Genomic DNA, 23,170 nt, shown 5'->3' on the forward strand with positions numbered 1-23,170 from the left:
GGAAATACAATTCTGTTTTTTCAAAATTAATTTATTTTTGGCTGTGTTGGGTCTTCATTGCCGTGCGTGGGCTTTCTTTTTAGTTGCTGTGAGCGGGGGCTACTCTTCATTGCGGTGCGCGGGCCTCTCATTGCGGTGTCCTCCCTCGTTTTGGAGCACCAGCTCTAGGTGTGCGGGCTCTAGAGCGCAGGCTCAGTAGTTGTGGCGCACGGGCCTAGCTGCTCTGCAGCATGTGGGATCTTCCTGAACCAGGGCTCAAACCCGTGTCCCCTGCCTTGGCAGGTGAATTCCTAACCACGGCGCCACCAGGGAAGCCCGCCCTCCATCTCCTATTGCTGAGGATCCTTCAGCTCTACCATCTCCCACCTCCTCTCCCTCCTCCAGTCAGTAACTCTTCCTGCCTGTTCACTCGATGCCAGCCCCTGTATGCCAGCTGTTGTACAGTACTTCTGTACTTTTCAATGTACTGTACTGTAAGATTAAAAATGTTTTCTTTATTTTTTGTTTGTTTTTATGTATTATTTGTGTGAAAAGTATTATAAACCTATTACAGTACAGTACTACATAGCCGATTGTGTTAGCTGGGTACCTAGGCTAACTTTGCCCGACTTATGAACAATTTGGACTTACGAATATGCTCTCTGAATGGAACTCGCTCATACGTAGGGGACTTACTGTATAACCAGTCTCTGTCTACAGCTCTTGCGCCGTGACCTCTTTCCGCCTCTGTATTAGTTTTCTTTTCCTTTTTTAAAAATTTTTATTGGAGTATAGTTGACTTACAATGTTGTGTTAGTTTTAGGTGTATAGCAAAGTGAATCAGTTATACATATAAATATATAGTTTTCTATGCTGCCATAACAAATTCTCACAGACTTAGGGGCTCAGAACAGCACCTATTTGGTATCACACAGTTTCCAAGGGTCGGGAGTCCAATTACCCCTCTGCCAAGTCCTTTCTTGGGGCCTCACAACCCTGCAACCAGCCAAGAATTGGCCGGGGGCTGCCTTCTGAATCCTCTTCCAAACCCACACAGAGTTCACCTCTGGCGGCTGCAGGACTCATGGTGCTTCGCTTCCCAAAAGCCAGCGGGAGAGCCCTTCTGAGTTCACCAAAGGCCTAACCCGTCTCGGGAGGCTTGCTGGAGGAGCTTGGCTCACCTGGGATAATCTCCTTTGACGAACTCTAAGTATCTGATTAGGGACCTGCAAAATCTCTCCGTCTTTGCTGCATAACATAACGTAACCATCACATCGTCACACCCACTGGCCCTGCCCACGCCAGGGACCGGGAATCTCAGCGGCTGTCTTATTCTGTCCATCACACTGTCTGTTGTACACATCCTCCAAAACACCAAGCCCGGTTACAACTAACACTTCACCTGAATGTATATATTGACGTGGGTGAGAAAAACACACAAACATCCTGACTGACCTCACTTTACATTCTTTTTTTTTTTTGGAAGTGTAATTGATGTACAGCGTTGTGTTGTTGTGTTAATTTCTGCTGTACAGCAAAGTGATTCAGTTATACATATGTATACATTCCTTTTCATATTCTTTTCCATTATGGTTTATCACAGGATATTGAATATACTTCCCTGTGCTATACAGTAGGAGCTTGTTGTTTATCCATCCTATATACAATAGTTTGCATCTGCTAATCCCAAACTCCCAGTCTACCACTTTACGTTCTCAGCCACAAACTTAACACTCAGTTCACTTGGGCCCTTTGGGGTTTCCAGCTCGCCCATCTGTTTGTTTTCTTCCTTCTCTGGATGAAGACTCTCCTCTAAGACGCTCCTACCCTCCTGACTGCTTTTGAAAGTGAACGTTTGGAAGCTAGTGCCAGATGACGTTCCCACAGTCCCATCACCCATCTCCTACCTCCCCCGCGTCTGCGCCCACACCCCTGCTTTCCTGTCCATTGTATTGGGTGAGCCGTATACACGCGATCACAAGCCAACCCTCCCTGACATGCCCTAGACCCCCTCCCCTCGCCTGCTTAGGGACAGAGTTCCTGTAATTGTCTCCTTCTTACTCTCCATCGTTCACTCTTCCTACTGTAAGGGTCATTCCTCATTTCTTCCATCTTAAAAACATCCCTTTCATGACCCCAGCTACAGCCTTGATTCTCTTCCCCTTCTCAGCAACACTCCTTAAGACTTGTCTGTGGTGGATCTGTCTCACAGAGCTGTCTACACCTGCTTTTCTCCGTTCTCTCTGGAATCCACTTCAATCAGGTATTGCCTCCACCATTCCGTAGTCACAGCTCTTGCCAAAGCCATAAATGGCCTCCTTTTTGCCAAACCCAGTGGTCAGTTCTCACTCCTTATCTCACTGAAGCATTTCACACTGCTGAGCACACGCTCCTTCTTGAAACTCTTTACCTGGTTTCTGGTAAAGAAACCATTGCTTTTCCTGTTTCATGATGTAGTATGATATCCAGTAGTTAAAAGTAGGGACGCAAGGTGCCAGGGAGTGTGTACACAGTGCTAGTATTTGTGTAAAAATGATGTATGTGCTTGTACAGGCAGAAAATGTACCTGTGAGGAAACGCAAGAACATTGGTTGCTTCTAAGACAGGGAATCTCAGTGGCTGGGGATGAGATTTAGGTCCTTTTGTATCTTTTGTCTTTTTTGTTGTGTGAAGATAGTACCTATTCAAAATAAATGAAATTAAAAGCACACAAACTGAATCATAGGAATCGGTCAGTTGGGTTATGGCAGAAGTGGTGGCCAACTTGCAGATGCCAAGTGTCTGAGGCCCTCAGCCTCTTTGCTGGAGTCACTAGGTGGCTATGGCTCTCCGGTCTCTGAACAATGGCACTAAGATTTCTGGTGTGGAACGCACTTCTGGCAACAGGGCCAACTAGACCATTAAATTTTTCAGTAAAACTATGTCAAAGGGAAATAGTTCATGAATTCCGTTTTGGCCTGTGGGAAAAAGACACAGAAAAGGCAGAATTGCATGAAGCAAGAGGTGGTCATGAACTTGATGTGTTCCTCAAATCGTTGTAATACCAGAGAAATGGGAAGAGGAGGAAAAAAGGATCCACCTTAGAAGGGAAAAGAAGATAGAACAGCTTGATTAATATACAATTGAAAGGAACCTTGAGGGTATATTAATTTTTTAAAAAATTAAAAAAAAATTATTATTATTTTTAAAGTCTTTATTGAGTTTGTCACAATATGGCTTCTGTTTTATGTTTCGTTTTTTTGGCCTGAGGCATGTGGGATCTTAGTTCCCCAACCAGGGATCGAACCCTCACCCCCTGCATTGAAAGGTGAAGTCTTAACCATTGGACTGCCAGGGAAGTCCCACTTTTAATTAAAATTAATTTAAAATTTAATTTAAAAATTTTCAAGGAGACGGAATACATATCGCCTAAAGTTTTATTTCAGAGCTTTATAAAAGCACAATATCGTTACTATTTGTCATCCGTAAACTGTGTCGATCTCTTGTTCCTTATTTGTTCCTTATATTTGAAACAGGAATAAAGACACAGACTTACTAGAGAATGGACTTGAGGCTATGGGGAGGGGGAAGTGTAAACGGTGACAAAGCGATAAAGAGGCATGGACATATATACACTACCAAACGCAAGGTAGATAGCTAGTGGGAAGCAGCCGCATAGCACAGGGAGATCAGCTTGGTGCTTTGTGACCGCCTGGAGGGGTGGGATAGGGAGGGTGGGAGGGAGGGAGACGCAAGCGGGAAGAGATATGGGAATATATGTATATATATAACTGATTCATTTTGTTGTGAAGCTGAAACTAACATACCATTGTAAAGCAATTATACTCCAATAAAGATGTTAAAAAAAAAAAGAAAAAACATTCTGTTTTGACTCACAAAGAGGGATACATTTAAGCTCCTCAGTATTGTGTTCTGTTATGTGGAGGTGTTAAGTTGAGTGCATGTGTGTGTGAGGGGGTGGGGACGTGGGTACTGGTCAAGACTCCTTTTTCACAATTACGAGATGTCTAGATGAGTCATGGAAAGTTTCTTCTTACATGGTCCTTTGAGAATCCCCACTTGCCCTTTTTCCAACCTGAATCCACACTACCACAACCAGACCCTCCACGATACCCATGTGTCTGTTCCGTTTTTTGACTTGAGGGCTGTGAGATTAAAATAGCCATTTCCTTATTTACCTAGAACCCTCTTTGCTGACCCTAGATCCTCAAGCTCTTTTAATTTGTGTTCCTTCATTCATTCATTTATCGAGGTAGCTAGGTAGGGAGGAGTTTGGGGAAATGTCAGGTTTTAATACGTAGAATGCCAGAATGCCAGGTTCAAAGCCACAGAGTTGTTAAAGCACATTCAGCTTTAGGCGGTGTTAATACAGACCTGGGGCCGAGAATGAGGACGATGACAGGCCCCTATAGTCGCGTAGACTTGGTAATACACAGGGTATGCTGTACTCTTACAAGGCTCTCTTTTGAGAAAGTTGGAGGAATTGGGAAAGAAGAGAGGAGAGCATGATACCTGCCTTCAGATATTTTAAGGGTGAGAAGAGTTTAACCTTGTTAAAGTGGTGAAATTCGGACCCAGTGTTGTAGGTACTGGAATTTGGACCAAGGGTGGCTCGAAGTTGGGAAGAAAATGATTTCTTTCCAAATATTTGAATCCCCCAGAGACAAAATTGGAGGCCTGGGGGAGGGGCACACACTGTCTCTGAAGGTTCCAGCACAGGCCGGGCAGGTTTAATTTTCAGTTGGATAATTGGAGAAGATGACATTTCATGTTTCTTTCTTTTCTATTTATGTTCTAGGAGAGTGGCTCTTGACTTTTTCTGAGTCTTGAATTCTTCTACGAATCTAATAAAAACTAGCACCTCTCTCCCCAGAAACCAAAGCACATATGATACTATTTCCTCCTATACTAGATAGAAAAAATAGATTGAAAGAGAACAGCTCTGCAGGAAGAACCCCTAGGTCCCCAAAGATAAGATGTTGAAAACTACTGCTCTGGATTATTTCTTGTTCCCAGAGGGCTTGAAAAATTAAAGGTTTCCTCAGAAACTAAAGATGCTTTTTAATCATGCTTCAAGAAATAGCACTTTCCTCCAAATTCATTTAAACAAAGCACATAGATCTTTGAAATTAATTTGTTTTTGTGGACTTTGTAACAAATAGGTCGGAAACAATAGCAGATTAAATATCTAGTAATTGGGAACCCTTTTGAAAAGTAGAATTCTAAAATTAGTTGAATTTAAGTGCTAACTATTTATAGATTTGTTTATAATGAACAACTTCACCTATTTTCTTACATGGTCCTTATGAGGCAGGCAGAGTATTTACAATCCCTTCACTTTACAAATGACCAAACTGAGCTTTAGAGAACTTCATTGGGTGGCCTGAGGTCAAAATTAGAGGGAGCCTGTATCTGATGAAGAGTCATTCGTAATTGGATTCAATTCCTGGTGCTGATGTGTGACCTTAGGGAAATCAACACCTCTTTACCTCAGTGCCCTCATTTGTGGAGTCAGGGTAATGGTAATGCTAACCTTCCAGAGGTGCTGTCAACCTTTAAATGAGATTTATGGCCTTCGTACATATCAGTGAGGTGTGTCTAAGACATGTGTCCTGAGTTGGTATATGTAAACTGCTTAGCACAAAGGCTAGTTCAGAGCAAGGCAGTGATTATTAAAAAGTTAGTTAATGGGGCTTCTCTGGTGGCACAGTGGTTGGGAGTCTGCCTGCCGATGCAGGGGATGCAGGTTCGTGCCCCAGTCTGGGAGGATCCCACGTGCCGCGGAGCGGCTGGGCCCGTGAGCCATGGCCGCTGGGCCTGCGCGTCCGGAGCCTGTGCTCCGCAACGGGAGAGGCCACAGCAGTGAGAGGCCCGCACACCAAAAAAAAAAAAAAAAAAAAAGATAGTTAATGATAAAATTAAAACAGAAGCTAATTCTTTAGGCCTTGTATTCTGCAATGCCTTCTAGTAAAAGGAATAGTTAGTATCAGTTTTAACAAAAAAATTCAATTTTGTGTATTACCCGTGAAGATGGTCAGATGCAATGGTAAGAACAGAAAACCCACATTTGATTATTAAAATGGTTATTTATTACCAGTGTCATTTAAATGTCTGTTTTGCTTATCTAATTCTGTGTAACAAAATTCCCCCAAGTTAGTAGCATAAAGCAACCCTGTATTATACTCCTCATTTCTGTAGGTAAGGGTTTCAGGCCAGGCACCCAGGAGAAGGTCACCTTTAGCTGCTGTATGTGTAAATTTAACCATTATATGTCAAATAATTATCTGCAGGGACTGACACCTTGTGGGTACTGGACATGTGCTGTCTTCAAGGCAGCAGACTTGGTTCTAGTTGCTCCTGTTGTCGCCCAGTTTGGGCAAGTTACTTATCCTCACTCACCCTTAATAGCCACAACCATCGAGTCACAACCTTGAACGAATTTAAAAGGCTCCTTCAAACTCATAAAAAAACATTGATTTACTGACTTTTGTTTTTTTGTCATACCCCTCTGTAACTCCAAATACACGTGTTAAAACGCACATTTATCGAGTGTCTGTAGTGTGAATGCTTGGATAGATGAAGAATGTCCGTAAAGGAAAAACTTCTGTTGAATACTCTAGGAAGCAAAAAGAGAAAACCCCTCTTCTAAGCACAACTCTGTACGGCACTCAGACTTTTTAATATTGCAACATGCATCCTACATCTATCTACAGAATCACAGTGCCTTATCTCCTGTGTCTCTGGGACATCATTAAAGTGCTTCATTGGTTACAATTCTGATTTTATCTATGTCCTGGGCTTCTCCATTCTTGCCCTTTTAAGGTCCTCCTCTGGCCAGTTACAGCACCTCTGGGCCCCAGCCCAAAGTCTCCTTAATGGGTAAACATTATGTTCCCATATACGAGGGGTGAGACTGAATCTTTGTAGGCAGCCCTGCTCGGGGAAACCATCTGTTAGGTGTGGGCGTTCTGCGCTTCAGGAAAGTCCCCGAACGATACTAAATTCTATCCTTGCAGAGAGGAGTCTGCCTGCTTAGATATGTGAAGAGGTTTATAGGCATCACCTTATTGAGTCCTCAAACAACCTTGTCAGATGAGGAACGTGAGACATGGAAGGGCTAAGTAAGCGGCCTGAGGTGAAGAATCTAGCAAGGGGCAAGGCAGGAGCTGCCTTAACTGCTGGAGCACAGATCTGGGCAGTGGAGTGCGGGCTTGCACGGGGATGATTTGGGTACCTGGTGGCCTCTTCAAGGCTGGTCTCGTGCAGCGTGCGCACTTGGGGCACGTGTTTGGGGTGGGGAGGCATGAAGAACTACAGAGTGTTTAAAAGAAAACATAGCAGAGCTTGGCAGCAAATGGAAAAGGAGAGGAAGAAAGGGGAGAATAAAGTTACTACGCGTTGAAACCTGCTGTGGGGAAATACACATGTTACTGATTTGACTGAGGAGTCTCACTTCCTTGAGGTATAAATAGGATTCTTTCCCCCGCAAACTACTACCAACAGTGCCCTCTTCAACCAGCCTTCCCTGCTGGTGACAGGTTCCTTTACCAACGTCTCAGGCCGAGTCCATGCCTTTTCCGTCAGTGTTGGTGTTAACAGTCTTATTTCAGTTGCTCTCCAGGCCAGCTTCCTGGGCTGTGGGCAGGGCTGGTGCGGCCACCGGGGACCCTGATCTCAGAAGGGCCCTGGGCTTGCAGCTGAATGCTCTGCACTTGCCATCTTGACATTCTTAGTAATGTCGTCTCTGGATACGTACTTGTAAGTCTGATGGGACAAGGTACCCAGGGGCTTTGGAGCCTCAGCCCCATGTGGAAGACCTTCTGCCACCACCCTCACCCCCTCCAGCCTCAGAGCCCTACAGAAATACTCCCCTTCCTGTCACTAGCCAGCGACGGCTGCTGCCTGTCCCCAGGGGGCCCGGGAGGAGCCGCACAGCCCAGGGCCTCCATGTGGGGCACAGGTGCCAGGCCCCGTGGTGGGCAACACAGGCTGGGTGAGCCTCTGACCCACTCCCAACCCAGATACCAGCACTGAGGGTGCAGCACCGCTCAGGACACATGTCCCCTGCGAAGGGGAGCCTGGGGACTGTTAGGCCCGAGTGCAACCTTGTAGCCCGTTTGGGCTCCTGGAGCTCATGAGGGTCCTCACTTGGCCTGTGACGGTCCCTGTGCTTGAGGAAGAGTGACATTAAATAGGAATAAAAAAACTCCATGACAGGTTGAGAGGCCATGGATGAAAGGCAAAAGCTTTGAATTTTAGTACTTTTAAGGGTGATGTTTCTTGCTTTTAAAGCAGGGAGCCTCACGTTTTCATTTTGCATTGGACCCTGAAAATCATGTAGTCAGTTTGGGTTATTTATTTTTTTATTGGACTCCAGTTGATTTATAGTGTTGTGTTCGTTTCAGGTGTACAGCAGAGTGAATCCGTTGTACATATACACACATCCATTCTTTTTCAGGTTCTTTTCCCATATAGGTCATTACAGAATATTGAGTAGAGTTCCCTGTGCTGTACAGTAAGTTTATTACGTTTTAATCATCTTATCCTTTTACAAACTCTAATCTCATATTCAACTGAGCATGCTCCTACTGCCTCTCCCCTGCTCTCCGCCCCCCCCCCCCCCCCCCCCCTTTTTCCTTCCGGGGGGGGAAGGGGCCGGGTGGCTCTGGGGACTTGGGGACGTGACAGCCCCATGGCAGGGATGGGAGGATGCTGCTTGTTTTCCGTCGTTCATCATAATTGCTGTAGCAACTTGTCTCCAGAGGCCCTCCCGATCTGCTGCTAAGGGACTCAAACCCAAGGAGCTTTTCTAAGTCACGGTGGTGTCTCCTGGGACCTGGCTACCACTGCTGCTGACTTCTAGTTGATAGCTGCACTCAGTGTGCGTGTGAGGAGGGTGGGACCCTGCGGACCCACCCTGACCCCAACCTATCCTCTGTGGTCCTGATTCTGGAGCCTCGGGGCTCAGGTAGGTACCATGCCGTGTATCTGCGTAGTTCTTGGCCCTTCTCTGCCTGTTTTCCCCTGAGCTCTGTTGGCACTGGGACCAGCTGGCCATTCTGGTGACTCAGAGGACATCCAACTGGGGAACAAAGTACCACTGTCACCATCTCTCAGTTACACAAAAACTTCAAGACACATCTCTCTTCTTGAACTTAGACCTTCGTTTCTGAGACACAAATCAGTCCACAAAAGGGATGTTAAATGGAAGAGAGTGGCCTCTCCTTACAAACACGGCGTTTCTCCCCTAATCTCCAGACAGCCCAGATCATCCTCTCTTGCCCAAGGGGGCAGAGTGAGCAGGGGGCTCCTTGTAGGAACTGAGCCCACTTTGGACTCAAATTTATTATCTCTGCTTCCAACAGAACGCTGACTTCGCTCCAATCCCTGCGGTCATTTGGTAATCCCTTAGGGCAGGAAAAGATCTTAATTACCAGAACTCACAAAGTCCTGTCATCCACATGAACACACATCATTTCGCAAGCTCGGCAATGAGTATATGTGTCAACATCATTAATCGATATTTACTTGGTAGTATCTGTCATGTGCCTACCGTTTAGGGAGTGTCCATATAAGGCATTGTCTGTAGCCTCGAGGGCTTTTCAAATAAGTTGGAGAAGAAGAGACATCCACACAAAGCTATCAGGGACAGCACATGATGATATACGTGAGATGCTGAAAGAATGGTCTAGGCAACAAGAATTGTGTTAAGTGCGAGAGGAGAGATTCCAGTGGCCAGGAGGGTCTGGGAGGATGTAGAGCAAGGAGGACTTAGGACACAGTAGGGCCTTGAAGGGTGTGTAGGATTTAGAGAAGCCAAGGAAGGAGGGAGTAGATAAGCAAAAGCATGGAGTTCGGATTGTCTGTGGTATTTGAGGAATATTCCACCATACACAGAACCTTTGTCCATCTTTCCCTGAAGAACTCCCAGCCCCTTCCCAGGGGTAGTCTTGCCCTGGGAGCCATTCATGCTGTAGGTGACCATCGGGGATGCAGTGATGGGTGTTGCTCATTTTATTTTAATTAATTAATTAACTTATATAAATTTATTTATTATTTTTGGCTGTGTTGCGTCTTCGTTGCTGCCGGCGGGCTTTCTCTAATTGTGGCGAGCGGGGGCTGCTCTTCGTTGCGGTGTGCGGGCTTCTCATTGCAGTGGCTTCTCTTGTTGCAGAGCACGGGCTCTAGGTGCTGGTGCTTCAGTAGTTGTGGTGCGTGGGCTCAGTAGTTGTGGCTCACGGGCTCTAGAGCACAGGCTCAGTCGTTGTGGCGCACGGGCTCAGCCGCTCTGCAGCACATGGGATCTTCCCGGACCAGGGCTCGAACCCGTGTGCCCTGCATTGGCAGGCGGATTCTTAACCACTGTGCCACCAGGGAAGCCCGGGTGTTGCTCATTTTAGGCTGCTACCCTGATGGGGTTTCTGCCAAACCCTGCAGCCCGGCCTTTGGCATTCAACGCCAGGGCCTCCAAGTGAGCAAGACAGAAGGACGATCTGTCTTCACCAGCAGCAGGTAGCTAGGGGGCCAGCCACAGCCCTCCACAGGCATGGAGACATTCAGATGCACAGATGCAAAGATAAACACCGGTTCTCAGATACAGTGAGATCCGGATACAGTGCCAGCCAGCCTGGAGAGTCCTATGGAAGCCCCGCCATGGGAGCCCTGGGTCCCTGCTGATCATCTACTACAGGAGGCCAGGAACTTGTTCAGGAAATAAAATCATTTTTCCTCAAGCCAGATTATCTGTCTTAGGACAGGCTCCCTAGAGGCAGAGCTTGAGGCAGGGATGGGGTTCCCGTGATCTGTGGAGGGTCAGCCCTTCGGGAGAAAGCTGTCAGAGACCGAGGGAAGGAGGGTCGAGGAGGGATGGAACCGGGAAGAATGTGATCGAAGGTAAAGTCTGGCGCCGGCCCCATGGTGGAGGGGGGGAGTGGGGGTGTGCCGTGGGGCTGGTGGGACTGGGCTCTGAAAAGTGGTCCTTCCTTGAGATCAGGGGCTATGTTTCTGTAGCCTGGATCAGACGGGGGCTGCGGGCTCTGGTGGGAGGAGAGAAGAGACTTAACTCCTAGGTTGGCTCTGGCCAGGAGGGAGCTTGGAGAAGCAGAGTAGCATGAACTGTTAGCAGCCAACATTCCTAGCAGCCGGGTAATGGGTGTAGACGCCCAGGAAAGTCCATCTGGGCAGAACTAGGCAAGTGCCCCACAGTGTTTACCACAATATCAGGACAGGGACTTATTATTGTTAAGTAGTTCAGTGTCACTCTTCACCCTACCTGCCTCCCTGGACCCAGATAGGGCCCCAAACCCACCTGCACAAGAAATCAGGGCCCGTCACAAAGCTTTTTCTTCGTAGCAGCACAGAGAAGTGGCCAAAGCTTTGACACTGTGTTTTTCTTCCTTTCCATCAGATGATGGCTGTCCTAGGTAGGGCAGGAGGTCCCGGGTGTCCTTCTCTGTAAACCAAGCAAGGTAATTGCGGTCAGTACAAAACAGCCCTGGGTGCAGGAATTGAGAAGGGTGTGTGTAGGTTTCCTCTTTTCCAGTTACACAAGGAAGTAACTTTGGCTTTGAAGTTGCAATATCTATGATTTACTGGCATTTGGAGAATAGATTCAGACTGAATCACTTTTATAGCACCAGAACAGCATGCTTCCTCATTAAGTGGAAAAACAAACTGGAGAGAAGAGACTTAACTCCTAGGCCTGGCTCTAGATTTTAGTCTCCCAGATTTTCTTACTGTAATTGAACCATGAAGGTTTTAAGTGTAAAAAGAAATGGAATGATACAGTTTTAAATTCTTATCAGTTCTGATGGGAAATGGTGGCTTTTGTAGAGTGGGTGGAAGTGAAATGGGGAAGGAGTATGACAGGAATGAATTTGTCCAGATAAAGAAAAAAGAATAACAGTCTCATGTTAAAACAATTTTTCAACAAAACATTTGGCTTAAAATTTACTTAAATTTCTGATGTAGTTCACTTTTAGAATTTTACATACACAGACTTACGAAATGGGGATCATAGTGTACAGTTTGTAACCTGTATTTTAATTAATAATGAATATTATAAGTTATACAAATATATATATTTTTCTAAATCACATTTTTAAATGGATAGCCTTCCATTTTATGAATGTGTCATAATGTGTTTAATTGATTTTCTGTTGAACATTTAATTTATTTCTGGGGCAGTGACATTTTGATTTTAATTACGCACAGTGCCAAAACAGTATCACAGATAAATAGGCTGGATTCATATTGTTTGGTCACAGGATTTCCTTTGTCATTGAATAAAATTTGTAAAAGTACTTTTGCATTTCAGAACAAGTTTACTAAGTGGTTATCTTCTTGATGAAATGCCTCATGTGATGCAGACCAGTGCTATTTAGAAGCACAAGTTTATTGAAAAATTATCCAACAAATACGTACTTCCACAAGCAGAATTTTCCATTCCAAGACTTCTGAGGTAAAGGGGAAATTGGTATAATCCTTACTGCCACAGTAAAATTAAAATCATGCCGCAATAAAGTCCTTATACTGAGCAGTTAGTGGCTCCTGGGAAATGATTTTTTATTAGAAAAAAACCAACAAATGACATTGAATCACTAGCTTTTTTTGGCATGTCATTCATTACTAAGGAAATATGAGAAAGACCACTCGGTTTGAAAGTCAAAACAAACCACACCATTGTTCAAGTCCTCTGGTTTTCGAGGGCCTAAGATGTGTCCCAGCTCTGGTGTTCCAGTTGCGGTGTCTTGTAAGTAAGTTCTTGCCTATTAATTGAGTAGGGGGCCACTGCACAATCTCTGTGGTCCCTTTTGTTCTAAGAACAGAAATTCTAAGAATAGAAAGATGCAGAAATTCACACAGAGTTAGGCCCAGAGCCAGGGATATTGCATTCTTATGATTCTGAGCTCTGCAGAACACCTACACACACACACACACACACACACACACACACACACACGTACAGTTCCTTTAAAACAAAACGTAAGAGACTTTGATTCCAAAGTCACCTACACCATTAACTAGCTGTCTTAGAGTTCACCTTTGTGTGTCAGTTTTTGCATCTATAAAGTAAGGGGTTAAACTAGAACAGATGGAGAGCCACAGACTTTTGGTGCTGGAAGGTACTGTCAACCTTTAAAACAGAAAGGTAAGCGGTTTAGCCAGCAACATGGAGGCTATTTGGGTAGTAGAGGAATTGCAATTTGGGACATGCAAACTGTGGCAAACCATGGGCAAGTCCAGAGAACAAAGGTGAGCAGCATTTTTTGTTTTTATCAGCACAATCACCCTTTTGTTTTTGTTAATTTTTCTCACACCTCATTTATAGAGGAAAGGAAGAAGCTGGGGGTGGTGTTTAGAAGAGAGGAGAGTTTGGGGTTGTGGTGGCTTCTCATTGGCTGAGTTGCAGTGAATTCTCATTGGCTGGGTTGTCACTGGGTGAGGAGAAAATCTTCCTTTTTTCTGCTGGAGTAGTACCTGCCTGAGCGCCTCCCTCTTTAGGGTTTCCTGACTCCATTTTGAGTGAGGTTTCCTTTTATTCATGTTCCTAGTCCTTCGTGGAATCAATGCAATCCTTTCTTTTTCCAAATAGGAAATCGAATGCTAGACAGGGTCGGGGGATACAGAGAGTAGGGGTTACAGCTCAAGTTTATACCCAGATCGTTTAATAAGCACATCCAGTGTGCTCTCACATGATTACCAATCTCACAGCTATTTTGCTCTAAAATTTATGAATTCGTGATCATCCAAATGAGAGTTTATACTAAGAGTGAACATGATGACTAGGATCCTATAAATTTGTCATGTTTTGGGCAGGGGGACTGTTGCTCAAAATTGGCAGTCAGCTAACAAGCTTTGAGTGCCCTTTGAACGGAGGTTGTTTTGCTCTTCATCCAGAGAGAATAAATTTAAACCATCATCTATCTTTCTTGAGTCCCTATCTGCCCGTTCTCAGACTCAGCCCTGGCTAAAAGCATGGCCAAAAATAGTAACACAGAAAAAACAGATACAAACAAGTAGTAACTTGGAGGGGGAGTGGGTAAAGCAAATGATCACAGAGCAGACTGTGTTATTTATTCGAGTCAACTCTTAAAATAGGGACAGGCATAATCTTGTGGACACAATCTTATTTTGAAATAAAGTACTTTCTATTCAAATATCAGCTGGCCTTGGGGCTAATGTTAATGCAGCTTTGCAACCAGTTACTTTGTAGATGACACAGTATATCAGCAGATTTACATGCAACTGTGACCCTGGTGAGGCTAACACTTGCTCCTTCGCTGGGAGGTAAGGCTTCAAGGGAGTCAACTTGCAGACAGTGGTACAGCCTTCCTCAGAGGCTGCCAGGTGGGAGGTGGAGAGGGTTCTCTGATCCCAATCATTTTCCCTGATGTAGATGTTGTTGGATGCATTAGGTGTTATTAGCAACTAGAGTCAACAGGACAACATAGGGGTGGAGATGTAAGAAATACGTAGCAAGCAGAGAACCAGAAGTTGCCGGATCATGTAGAAATGCACTCCGGGTTCGGCCCCTGGCCAGGGGTTGGAGCTTCCTTTTCTGCTTGTTTCTTCATCACTGACATAGGCATTGCTAACTGTTCTTGAACGTGTTTATTCAAGGAGTGAGAGAGTCGAATTACCCTACACCCCGAGTACTGATTACGGTTGAGCGTGAATTTTCCTCCAGCCCACTTAAGGATGGGAAAGATTAGTTGAGCAGACGATCACACTAGCTACCAAAACCTTCCTAGAGGAAATGGACCACCCCTTAGTTCTCTATATCATGATGCTATGGCAACATGCCAGAAAGGAGGGATCAGTAAACTTTTTCTGTGAAGAGCTAGTTAGGAAGTATTTTCAGCTTTGTAAGCCACACAGTCTTCGTTGAAACTGTACAACTCTGCTTTGTAGGCTGAGTGCAGCCATAGACAACGAATAAATGAGTGAGCATGTCTGTGTTTCAACAATATTTAATTTACAAAAAGAGGGGCAGGATGAATTTATAGTTTGCCAACCTCTGCCAGAGAACGTAGACCTATCTTATATCTGTTATAGATGTGGGTGGTGCTATTTTCTGCTAGTTATTCATTTAGAAATCTTTGTGTTATCTTTGATTTCTTTTTCTCCTTTATTTTCCACATTTACTCATTAATCAGTGTAATTGATTCTCCCTTCTCAATAGCTTTTCTGTCGTCTCCTCCAAGGCCTTTTTTGACCAACTTATCTAAAGCAGGTTCAACCCATCTGTTTCCCATCTCATCGCACTGTGTATTATTTCCTTCATAGCTCTGGCTACAGCAGGAAATTATCTCATTTATTTGCTTACTTGTTTATTATTTGTCTCCCACACTGGAATATTCTTGAGGGCAGGTTCTTTGTCTCTCTTCTTTACTGCCGGGCACAAGGCAGGTGCTTAGTGAATATTTGTTAAAGAGAAAGGACCCAGGGACTTCACTGGGGCCGAGTGGTTAAGACTTCACCTTCCAATGCTGGGGGTGCAGGTTTGACCCCTGGTTGGGGAGCTAAGATCCCGACATGCCTTGGGGCCAAAAAACTGAAACATAAAACAGAAGCAATATTGTAACAAATTCAATAAAGACATTAAAAAAATGGTCTACATCCAAAAAAAAAAATCTTAAAAAAAAATAAAGAGAAAGGACCCAGAAAAAGTCCCCTAGCCTCTAATTTCTCACATTCTGCATTTCATCTTTCATGTGAAATCTAGAGCTATGACATCAGTCAAGGCGCAATAGGAAAAAGCTAACATGCTTAAAATAGAATAAATAAAGAGGGGATTAATACAGGGGCTGTGAAGCCACTATGGAGAACAGTATGGATGTTTCTTAAAAAACTAAAAATAGAGCTACTGTATGATCCTACAATCCCACTCCTGGGCATATATCTGGAGAAAACCATAATTCGAAAAGATATATGTACCCCAATGTTCATCACAGCACTATTTACAACAGCCAAGACATGGAAGCAACCTAAATGACCATTGATAGAGGAATGGGTAAAGAAGATGTGGTACATATATACAATGGAATATTACTCAGCCATTAAAAAGAATGAAATAATGCCATTTGCAGCAACATGGATGGACCTAGAGATTGTCATACTGAGTGAAGTAAGTCAGACAGAGAGAGACAAATACCATATGATATCGCTTATATGTGGATTCTTAAAAAAGGGTGCAAATGAACTTATCTACAAAACGGAAATAGAGTCACAGATGTAGAAAACAAACTTATGGTTACTGGGGTGTGGGGGGGGTAAATTGGGAGATTGGGATTGACATATACACACTACTCTATATAAAATAGATAACTAATAAGGACCTACTGTATATCACAGAGAACTCTACTCAATACTCTGTAATGGCCTATATGGAAAAGAATCTAAAAAAAGAGTGGATGTATGTATATGTATAACTGATTCACTTTGCTGTACACCTGATATTAACACAACATTGTACATCAACTATGCTCCAATAAAAATTAAAGGGGCTGTGAATAAAAGTGTGTGCACGTGACAGAAACAAAAAGGAATAGTGGGGCTCTTAACCATCCATAGGTCTGAGATCGCAAGTCAAGGAGTTGTAACAAAAGCCTGAAATGAGAGGGTTCTAGGGAGAGACCCACCATCTCAGTCAGCTTGGGCTGCCATAACAGAATACCAATGACTGACTCAAACAAGAGAAGTTTTTTTCTCACAGTTTGGAGGCTGGGAAGTCTAAGATCAAGGTGCCAGGCACTCAGGTCTCTGGTAAAAACTCCCTCCTGGTTTGCAGATGGCCTCCTTCTTGCTGTGTCCTCATGCAGTGGAGACAGAGTAAGCCTTCCCATATCTCTTCTACAAGAATGCAAATCCCGCCCTCCTTTAACCTTAATTTCTTCCTTATTCCAAATATAGTTGCATTGGGGGTTAGGGCTTCAACACACGAATTTGTGGGAACACGATTCAGGCCATAACACCCCCCCGATGACCGGACCTGTCCCCTTTGGTTATGCAAGGCAGCCAGCCAGAGACAACGCCCAGGATGGGAGCAGAGGAAGAAACACCCTCACCTCATTCTCATCCCTTCATCAGCTCTGCTCGGACTGTGAGAACCCAACCACGGCCCAGAAGGTGAGGGAGACAAGGAGACAACTCATAAAATTTATAGTTAAAAGCCTCCTGGATTTGGAGTCGTACACAAGACCTCTGGTGCCCTCATCCCTTTGGCCTCTTGGCATCCACTCGTGTTTGTGAAAAAAGTTAGTGTCCCCGTCGCAGAGGACACATGGATTCCCATCAGTTACTGAATCGTCAAGGGGTGATTTGGCTGAATTGTCAGTCAGTCATGCCCGTGTCTGGAACTACAACATTAGTGATCACTGGGGTTTTTCATGCAAGGCAGCGTAGGAAAAAAGGGAAAAAAAATCAAATGACACAAACTGTAGCTGATCCAGTCCCCACATCTGTAACTGGACTTAGCAGAGTTGGGTAATTAGTGCTTCTTTCCTCTCCCACACGTTCATCTTATTTGAGGGTCTGTCTCTTGGAGTCATTTTTGTACTACAGGTTTCCCCTGCTACCTGAAAGTAGAGCATTCCTGTGAAATCTTTCGTAAACCAAAATGGCATAAAGCGAAGAAGAAGCAATTACCTTAAGACATATCTTGCTAATGGATGCACAAAATAAATGGAGTTGAAGCACAGATGCTCAGAGACACAGTTCAGAGCTGTGGCCGCTTGACGCTGAGAAACAGTGTGGTTCCCAGGGAAGGAGTTTGGTGGTGCTGCTGTTGCTACCTGCAAAACAAATACTGAATGCTGAAAAAAAATCTCCTTTTTTTGTAAAGGTGAAGATCCTCTCTGGATTTCTTTCGGTTAGCAAAAGCAGACACTAATGTAGGTCTTTTGAAAAAGCGAAGTGGCATAAAGCAAACTTTCAAAAAACAGGGGATACCTGTACTGCATTCATATATGCAGCAGGAACCATATGGCAACTCAGATTGATACGAAACAAGGTTCTCTGCCTTCCCCAATCAACAGACATTGACTAGAGGTCAGACCAGAAATTCAGGCAAGGCTTTACTGGGACTCCTGCTGCAGCAGTGGGGAGCTAAAACAAGTACCAGATTCCCTTGCTCACTCGCTCCCCGAAGTGGGGGGGGGGCAGCTGGTTCCTTTTGTGGGGTGAGGGTAGGTGGGGGTGTGTCCAGGGGTCGGGCCGGAGGGGTGGCTTGGGTGTTTTGCCCACCCCTTTGGTGGTGTTGAGTGCAGGGGGCATGCACAGTACCCTGCTTTTGCTCCCAGCTCTTCAGAAATGGCAGTTGGGGTGTTTTGGGGTCTTTTTGTGTCTTTTGTCCAGAATTTTGTCTTTTGTCTTTTGTCCCCAACTGCACATGCATGCCATTATTTTTAGTCCCGTATAGTTTCTTTGTACTTCGTTGCTTGAGAAGATGTTTGTCCAGGTGCCAGCATTGCAGCACTGCGGCAAAGGGTCCCAGGTCCCAGCCTGTCTCATAACTGCTCAGGCTCCCAACTGGTCCAAACCACACAGAAGCCAGAAACCAAGGAAGTGTTTTGATGTGGTCCAGCCAGAGTGGCCTCTGGGGGCAGAGAACTAGGTTGAGAAAGGTGAGAGGGGGTCTTGAAGGGCAAACAAAAGATCTGGTGTATCATTATACTCTTGAAACACAAGTCAGGTGATTCTTAAAACAAAATCTCACCTGTGATGGCTTTTTATTGCCACAAAATAAAAGCCAAAGGACTTAACATGATACCGAAATCCTCCCACAATCTCTCTTCATCACAGCTTTCCTGCTTTGACTTTCATCTCTTTTGCAATCCATGTTGCTATTTGTACCACGCACTTTGTATTTTTGTTCTCCTTTGTAACTCACACCAGGAGGCAATTCTTCCTTGTCTGATCTTAAAACTCAGTTTAAACTTCTGTCCTTCTGAAGCTGTATATTATAGTTCCTTCTTCTCTTCTCCCTCTATAGTTATTCCAGTTGTATTATCCTTCTCCTTAATGGAGCCCCTACTGTATTTATGGATTGTGTTAGGGGCATTGACTATATCATTAATTCTTATAGGAATCCAGCAACATGGCTATTCGGATTCCTTATTACAAGTAAAGAATCTGAGCGCCAGAGTGATCTAGCTGTCACCATCTTACCCACTGAGGATAGCATAACTAGTGATGGAACAACCAGATGTAGGGAGCCTCCTGATGGGACGCATTGTGAGATACAGATCACCTCCCAGGAGGGATTCTTGCCAAAATGTTTAGCTTAAATCTAATCATGTCTTTAGATCTAACACCTGATTTGTAGGGAATACGGGGAGTAGAGGACCATGGTAAAGTAGTACCTGAAGAAACAGTCAGACAAAAGCATGAAATGGGACCTTCTGTAAGACAACTGGTCTACTTCCAGTCAATGGTCAATTTTATGGAAAAAAAGGAAGATGGAGAACTCTTCTAGATGGAGACATAACAGATATAGAACAACCAAATACAGTGTGTCATCTTTGATGGGGTCCTTATTTGCCCAAAGTCATAAAGCATGTAGCAGCAGAGTTGTAATTCAAGCTTATCGTTGTTGGAGCTGGTAGAGCAGCTGTCTGTGCCCTGCCTGGATCCTCATGGCACTCAGTGTTCCCATCTCTACCAGCCCTTCTGTGTCAGAGGCTCTCTGCCTGGGGGCTTTCTCTTTGGGGGGAGGGGGCACTCCTGGGGCAGTCCAGAAGGGGTTGGGGAGTTAATGGCCCTGGGAGTAACCCTCAGCCAATAAAGGAGAAAGTTTGGAAACTAAACAACTCAGCTTCCTCTTTGGGGTGAAAAACTCTGAAGCAGGTTTTCCACCATTTCCCAAGCGCGGTTTCCACCATTTCCCAAGCGCGGTTTCCACCATTTCCCACTGGTCCTGGTGGAATTTATTCCCACTTACTCACAGAATCCATCTCCTCATTAGCACACCCTGCGTGGACTTCCTTCCCACCCTGACCCACTTCCCCACTGCACAGGCGGTGCTTCCTGAGATCACTTTCCAAATAAACCACAAACACTCAGCATCCTTTCCTCCAGGCCTGCTTCTGGGGTAGCCCAGTTTAAAACAGGTGTCCAAACTCCTGCTCTTTCCCCCAGACAACAGTGCTACCCTCACCCACCCAGTCCTGTGACACAGTTGGTGGGCAGCTGCATGGCATAGTTCACAGAAGGGGACTAGGTTTTGCAGGCACCTAAACCCAGAGCCCACCCCCGGCTTCTCCTCTAGCTTATTGCCTGACCTCAGGCAACTGAAACTCTCTGAGTCTCCATATTCTCATGGGCAACATAGGTTAACGATAGGGAAGTTCCTCTATTTACGGGCTTTCAACCTATGAGCTCTCAGGTGCAACGGATCTTGTGCCACTTGGTGACTTTTCTGGCACTAGGTTTATTGATGAGCTACGAACGTTTACAAAACTAGGTAATAATTGAAGTAACTCACCGTAAGACGCTAATGATGCTTGAACAAGTTCATTTTGTACACGTGGACTTAGCACAGCCTCCAGGAACGTGATGCACTGGTGAGTCAATGCGTTTCTGAGCCAGTCAGGGAATGACTGTCAAGATGACGTATCCAAGTAGAGGACACAGCCTCACGTCCGACAAAAGAGCTGCCCAGTAATAAGAGCCTTTGTGGTCACATGTCTTTCTCTAGAGGGGGTGGAAGCAGTGTTTTCTTCATTTCAGAAATTTCCTTATAGTATTATGCAAAAATGAATAAGACAAATTTTACATCCTGCAGCTTCTTTTTCAAAATATGTTTGCAAAATTCACAGTGTATCACCAGCAGCACGCTGTACTGGATGCCCACTTACCAAATGCAACCTCGTTCATTTTCACAGCTTCCTCGTAGCAAATTTTCTTCTTTCATTTCTCTGTCTCTTTATCACATCATTGGGTTTGTGTCAACCGATCTAGTGCTTTCATACCGTCACTTATGAGAGTTTTCGTCTCCAGGTTCTCAGCCTGTGGCTCTCACTGTTTAACAATCAACTTGATCTACCTTGCCTCCTCAACACACTGGCATAATTTTTGCAGTTTGAAAAATTGTTTTCCTGTTCATATTACTGATTTCATTTAGTTTTCAATTCTAGTAAGCCTAATAGGTATAGCGACTAATAATATATTCACAACTACAAATTAGCTTTCTCTTGATAGCAATTTAATAATATTACTTAGTGACCTTGTCTGTTTAGCATTTCTTGTTCTTCAACAAATATAGATTATTAAGTTGCTCTTTTTAGTCTTAAACTGCCTTCTTTTATTATTTCTCTCCTTTCATTAGGTTATTACCTGTATGAACATAATGGTCTCTTACTCTGTGGGTTTACATCTAGACCAATGCTGTCCAGTAGAAATTTCTAAGGTGATGGGAATGCTCTATATCCGGGCTCTCCAGTAGGGTAACCACCAGTCACATATGGCTGGAGAGCACTAGAAATGTGGCTAATGTGACTGAGGAACTGAAATTTTCATTTGATTTACATTTTTTTTTTTTTTTTGAGGTATGCGGGCCTCTCACTGTTGTGGCCTCTCCCGTTGCGGAGCACAGGCTCGGGACGCGCAGGCTCAGCGTCCATGGCTCATGGGCCCAGCCGCTCCGCGGAATGTGGGATCCTCCCGGACCGGGGCATGAACCCGTGTCCCCTGCATCGGCAGGCGGACTCTCAACCACTGCGCCACCAGGGAAGCCCCAGGTTAAATATTTTTGAGTCATCTCTTATCTGCTTTCTCCCCTCCTCTCAGAGCCTCATTTCCCTAAGAGGCCCAGAGTCATCCTGTTTCTCCAGCCGACCATTTGCCGTGTCCCCTCCACCCCCTCACTCTGGACATCACCGCGTGCCCCTCGAATCACTCACTTCCATGAAATGCTCAGAATGGACAGGCTTTGTTGTCTCCTCCTGAAACTGTGTATCCACCGGGGCCACCCGGCGCTGCAGTGGGGAGGACAGGCCTGCAGCAGAAATGGTGCTGTGCTTCTCACCCACGTGCCGTGACCTGGGTCTGGGCGAGTCACATCACCCCGTGTCCTCAGCTATAATGTGGGGATAATAACAGCCTCTAGTTCATGGAGTTAATGTGAATATTAAATAAAACACCATACACAGAAGTGTTTAGTCTAGTGCTGGGTACACAGTAATTATCAAATAAGTGGGTTGTTGGTGGTGGGTTTTGTTTTTTGATTTTTTAGGGGAAAGTGGCTTATATGCTTCATATGAATTTCTAAGGATAATATTGCAACAATGGTAGACAGTTTGCGGAGAGATTCCTAATGCTCTTCACAGGGTCCTCTATACGTATATATTTGTTGACTGCATGAATAAAGGTTGAATTACTTGCTTCCTCTGACAAACAGATGACCTGTTCTTGACATGTTCAAGGTTACCTGCTGAGTCAGTAGAGGCAGCGGTCAGAAGGCCAGCTTTAACTATTTGACTCTGTGCTCTCAAAAATGTTTTTTTTTAATTTTAAAAATTTATTTAATTTTGGCTGCATTGGGTCTTCATTGCTGTGCGCAGGTTTTCTCTAGTTGCGGCGAGCAGGGGCTACTCTTCGTTGCGGTGCGCGGGCTTCTCATTGTCGTGACTTCTCTTGTTGCGGAGCACGGGCTCTAGGCCTGTGGGCTTCAGTAGTTGTGGCATGTGGGCTCAGTAGTTGTGGCTTGTGGGCTCTAGAGCGCAGGCTCAGTATCTGTGGCGCACGGGCTTAGTCGCTCCGCAGCATGTGGGATCTTCCCAGACCAGGGCTCTAACCCATGTCCCCTGCATTGGCAGGCAGATTCTCAACCACTGCGCCACCAGGGAAGCCCCTCAAAAAGATTTACTATTCAAAATGAGCATAATATTGTCAATGGCAAGTGTAATTTGGCAGAGTGGGACTTTATGTTTCCAGTTTACATTATGCCTTGTTTGAATGTTTTATAAGCATAGATTATTTTTATAATAAGAAAAAGTAATTACATATAATTATATTAATCAAGTACCTTGAATTACTACCACAGTACCTGTGTGGAGCCTCATGATTAACATTTCTGACTGAAGAAAATTTGTAATACTTGGCAGTTTACCTAAAAATTCTGATAGGTTGTTCAGTATTAGTATTTTCTTTATGGTCAGTAAAAAAAAAAGTAAGATTCATGTGAAATTGA

General features: G+C 44.6%; 1 long non-coding RNA gene across 2 annotated transcripts; it reads right to left on the reverse strand.

Annotated features, from left to right (window-relative positions):
* Window positions 1–10,360: 10,360 nt before the first annotated feature.
* LOC113628500 (uncharacterized) lies at window positions 10,361–20,594 on the reverse strand. Of its 2 annotated transcripts, none has more exons than XR_003436124.1 (5): window positions 20,465–20,594; window positions 17,629–17,774; window positions 15,462–15,535; window positions 11,288–11,431; window positions 10,361–11,015 (listed from the first exon to the last, which is right to left on the reverse strand). It is a non-coding gene; the product is annotated as an uncharacterized LOC113628500 (long non-coding RNA). The 2 variants fall into 2 exon arrangements; XR_003436125.1 differs by lacking the exon at window positions 20,465–20,594 and adding an exon at window positions 18,698–19,033.
* Between the last annotated feature and the right edge of the window lie 2,576 nt (window positions 20,595–23,170).

The sequence above is a fragment of the Aethalodelphis obliquidens genome, unplaced genomic scaffold (genome assembly GCF_003676395.1).
Source record: "Aethalodelphis obliquidens isolate GAN/ISIS:26980383/991018 unplaced genomic scaffold, ASM367639v1 scaffold24, whole genome shotgun sequence".
Classification (NCBI taxonomy): domain Eukaryota; kingdom Metazoa; phylum Chordata; class Mammalia; order Artiodactyla; family Delphinidae; genus Aethalodelphis; species Aethalodelphis obliquidens.